Source organism: Eupeodes corollae, chromosome 2, assembly GCF_945859685.1.
Source record: "Eupeodes corollae chromosome 2, idEupCoro1.1, whole genome shotgun sequence".
Lineage (NCBI taxonomy): Eukaryota > Metazoa > Arthropoda > Insecta > Diptera > Syrphidae > Eupeodes > Eupeodes corollae.
Window position 1 is genome coordinate 146,489,764 of NC_079148.1, and position 5,188 is coordinate 146,494,951.

The 5,188-nt window shown below is 30.9% G+C and overlaps 1 pseudogene; it reads right to left on the bottom strand.

The window, feature by feature from the left end:
• Positions 1 to 3,263: 3,263 nt before the first annotated feature.
• On the bottom strand, positions 3,264 to 4,592 carry LOC129945286 (40S ribosomal protein S3a-like; annotated as a pseudogene).
• Positions 4,593 to 5,188: the final 596 nt, after the last annotated feature.

Genomic DNA, 5,188 nt, shown 5'->3' on the forward strand with positions numbered 1-5,188 from the left:
GCGTTCTGAAGTTGAAGAACTTCATCCTGTTCCAGAGGTAGAACAAAAAATAGGTAAATGTATATTAATCTTGAGGAAATAAATAAATCTATCTTTTTTGTTTTTATGTACATATAAAAGCAGACAGAGGCGGACAGCTTGGGGAGCTACAAGCAAATAAGGTCCCTGAAAGGAAAGGTAAGTTATTCTTACAGATGATTCAAAGCATCAAAGCAAGAAGATCAACTCTATTCCCTTTTTTTAAGGTTGGGAATATAGAAAAGAAATTGCAAAAGTTCTTGAAGAACACAGTTCAATTTTTGATGAGTTCCCTTGTGCCATCCTCTGGGGTCTATCCGAGTTTGCCCTCGAGCTCATCTTCGGTTGAGAGCCTTAGTCTCCAGCTGATATGAAACTTTCTTGCTTACTCAAGATTCAAACAAAAAACAACAATGAAAAGTTCTTTTATTTTGCTGCACTTTGAGCAAGCAATTCATTATAGATATCAAGACCAGTTTGTTTACATTTTTTGGCTATTCTAGTTTATGGTGCCCTTTGAATGGTTTTTAAAGAAGCGTTGGATACCCAAACGGATATATCATTCAACAAAAGTTCTTGCGTTAGTTCCACCACTAAGCTAACACTTTATCTACTTTGAACAAACCAACTCAAAATCTTACCGCAAAGCAACTTCTTCGGAAATGAGATCATAATTCTTCCAAACTATATCTAGGTATTGTCACCTTAAAATAATCCTCGTTTCTGTTAGGATAGTTTGCTGTTAATCGCTAATCATTTAAAACCGGAGATTTCGCAAGTAAATTATTAATCGTATAAAATTCCAGTTGAGCTAAGAGGAAATTTAACATAGATTACAGATTAAGGTTATCTCTTATTTATTAAATTGTTACGCACCTATCAATTTATCATCGTCCATCAAATCAGTTGAATTATCCATTAAATGTTTTATCTTACAATAATTTTGACACCGAAGCTTAAATGTTTCTCTGCTTATTTATTTATTTTATTTTTTGACAGCTATCTCAATACAACTATCCAACTCGTTCAACAAGGTATCTAAAAATCCACCTATCCAAGATATTCTATCCAACACGAGATCGAACGCAGCCATTTTTATTTGATCGTAGTTTGACAGTTGTATATACATAACTATCAGCTGTTTTTTTGTTTGAAACTGATCTGTCAAAAATTATACAGTTGATATTTGTAAGACGTTGTTTACATCGCACTCTTTTTAGGCGATTTATTTTGACATTTGGCGTAATTATATTTCTTTAACGCATTATAATAATTGTTTGAATCAGTGAGATGAAATGCCATGAAATTCTATAAAGAAAGAAAGTTTTGAGATATCTGTGCTTTACAAAAATTGTCCTTCTTATATTTCAAGATTCTTGAGAACTTTTCCAGTAGTCTTGAAACAGCAGGAGAACAAATGATAGCATTTAAATTAGGTTTGTATTTGGTTTCTTCTTTGAATTGTGCAATAGAGGATATTTAAAAAAAAAATTGAACCATATCGGCTAAAACAAGAAATTTGCACTCTATTTCTGAGAATAACAAATCTCTGAGATGTTAAAAATATAAACTGGCCAAATATAAGCAAAGTTTTTCATTTTTTCAAATTAATACTCAGGAAATAGAATTTTTATCGAAAAAAGAGCCTGAGATGCTACCCACACCGATATCTAATCTTTCGTTGTTCCCAAAATACTTGTTGTTTTTGTAGGTTTACGTGTTTTGTAAGAAAAGTTGTCAATTGAATTTTTTAAAAACTTACTAAAAGTAAGCAACAATCTTTTCATATGATAAAATAAGTTGGATTTTTAAAATTTTAATCGAAAACCAATTTTTATCAATTTAAGCATAATTTTTTTGGAAGTTTTATTTCTTATAAGAAAATACAAATTGAATTTTTTTAAAAACATTATTTTAAGTTAAAAATAAAATTTTAAGTGGAACGAAATAATTTTAAAGTCAAACCTTCATCTATTCTTGAAATATTCGAATCGAATATCAATTTTGCGTAGTATTTTTTGTATGTTCTTTTTTGTATAAAAAAATGTTTCTTTTAAATATATTAAATGTTAAAAACAATATTTTCTGTAAGATAAAACACATATATTCAATAATTGCCAAGATATTTGTTTCGAAAATAAGTTAGAAAAAAGAACAGAAACAAAAACGGAAGAATGGAAGACATTATATTTTTTATTCTTAAAGTATTCGAGGTGACAAATATTTTTGTTCAGTTGTTTTTGTCGATAAATGTCAAAATGTTCATTTCGACAAATCAGACCGTTTCCTATGGGAAGTTATTAAGTATGTTTTTAGGTCAATAAATCTTCAATGTGTATTTAGATTTTTACTTATTTAAACCTGAGTACTAAACAATTTATCAGAAATTGTAAGAATAGAAACTGGTAAAGTATGTTTGATTGGAACACAAAATAAAAATAACTGTAAAAAGTAAAGTTAAAGTTTACATTATTACACATTTAGAACTTAATTTTGAAGTGAAAATCTTAAAATGTTTTTCTACATATTTCTTACATAAAAAGACCAGATAAATTTAAAAAATATCCAAGTCAAGAATTCCGACGGAAAATAAAAGTCTTGCTTAAGGATTTTTGTTTTAAATTGTACGCAATGCATTTAAAATAAAAAAAAAAGTCTTTGACTATAAATATTCAAATAGATTCTGAAACATAATTTCCATTATATCCAAAAAAATTGTACGTTTAACCCTTTATTTTTCAGCCCAAGTGTTGTCTTGATTAAAATTAGAACTTCACTCAATTTTGCCTCATAAAAAACAGCTATTGAAGACATATTTTTAACCCATTCTTATTGATGTTCTTTTATCACTTCAGATATGAACTCTTTTTTCAAATATTCAATGAAAATGAAAACTTAATCAGAAGAAGACAAACCGTGAAAAATTTGTAATTCCATATTTAAAAAAGAATACAATAATTGTAAAATAGTTAAACAAATACATCCAAATTGTAAATAGTTTTGACGAAATTAGTGTAAAATCTTTAATCAAAAATATACAACATTTGTTTTTTTCATTTCAATGTGAAAGGATAAAACCATAGTGCTTTGACAGATTTGAATAAAAATTAAATTGATTTATTTTACTAAAGGAAAACGCAATTATAAATTTTGTTTAATAATTTTCACTTATTTAAGGTAAATGAAAACAACAGATGTTCATGATTCGCATCAGTTATTTTTGTAAAAATAATTTTTCAATACAATTAAACTGACTGTTGTATTGTTGGCTCGTAGACTTCGGGCCTCTTCACAACAGCACCTACAGACACAACACCTTCGGTACCACCACCATCTCCGTGCAACTCCAAGAGCTGCGACAAATCGAAACGGGGCTTCTTCAATACCTTAACTTTGCGAATTTTGACGTCGCGTCGTGCAGAGGATAAATCACCTGGCACAACTTCTCAATGTCCTTGGCAATAGAATCGGGGGTGAGTTTGCTTTAGACGCCCTTCAAGTCCAAACATCAAATTGGATTATTTCTACCTTCTTGTTGCGGTTTTTCCTGACTTGAGATTGATGAGCGTAGCAAATCTTGCGCTGGGACAATTGATCCTTGGCAGTGAACACAATGCAGAAGACGCGAAGCAAGTAACCATCGGTTGTCTTCACATCAACATTGGCTTCGATGAGGGTTTGCCATTTCTTGACCATTGACCTGAACTTGTCTGTGGTCAAATCCATACCATGGAAGTTGGTAAGAACATTACGTTCACCATCCTATTGTAAATCGGCCAGGGAGACCTCGAACACGCGACCGTTCAAGCCTTCGGGAACGATTTCCGTTCCTTGGGTACGGTTTACCAAATTGACGGGTAGTAATTTGGGGTTTTAACATCGTACCAATCTTTTCTTGAAAAACGATCAACGATCTTTTACCACTTTTCTTGCCTCCTTGAGTACTTCTAATTTTGGAATTTATTAACTTAGGTATAATGGTTCAGTTTGTAAGTGTAATACAATTAAAAACTAATAAAAACGGTCCAGAATTCACAATTATGATTTGCATAAGCGTTTTTATAAGTCTTTAAAAAAGGAATTAGTCTTAAACCTTAAGAAGGTGGACTAAACTTTCAGTAGAAGATAAAGATATTTTTAAGATACCTTGTTAAGCCTATTCATCAGTTCATTGAAGAATACAAATGTTGGAGTTAACAAGACACCCATAACTTGCGCCTATCGATTCGTACAGACGGAAAAGACGCAATAGGCAGTGAATTTTACATTTCTAGAAGTTTTGGTGCTTTTACATGCACCGGTATTGACATTTCCATACTTGAAAGATTTTTCTAAAGACAAAATTTATCGAAAAGTCTTCTATTATTAAAGATGTCTGCCATATTGGAACTAATATAGTTTTTGATTACTTACTAAGTCTGAAATATCAATCAACTTAATTTCTTGTATGTAAGGTGGTACACGTGTTGATCTAACACGAAATTCATCTACTATGATTGATCACATATGTATACGTGAGTCTAACGAAACAAGAAATATTCTCAGCAGTTGTTGAAACTTACCTCGCCGTTCATTATGCCATACCTTACGCTACAAAAGGCCGTAATGATAATAGAATGTTCGAAGAAATCGATGATGTGCATATTAACTGACTGTTAATGAGCTAATACAACAAACAAATTGGGAGATCATATCGAATCTCTTTATGAGATATTCGAACGGAAAGTAAACAACATAATATACGGACCACCAAATATAAGAAAACAAAGAAAAATCGAAAACAAAAACCGTGGATCAACAGCGAAATAATCGATATGTGTAAAAAAAAATGGATGAGTTCTATAGAAGATGGAAACATAGTCCAAAAAGCCAAAGTTATGAGCCCGAATACAAAATCTTCTAAAATTTGTAAACAAAACCATCCAAATCATAAAAGCCAACAAGGAAGACTTGGATCGTGATAAATGAGCTTTTGGGAAGAAAAAAAGCTTCAATCGATGACGTTAAAAAAAGTATTGTGGAAGATTTTGCTAATCAATTTGCAAACCAAGTAGTAAACATTATTAAAGACCAATTGATCTCAAAATTAAGGTCGGTTGTAAAAGCCTTAATAAATCGTAGCATAATCTAGGGTTGTCTACCAAAACTTATGAAAACGTCAATTATTCGC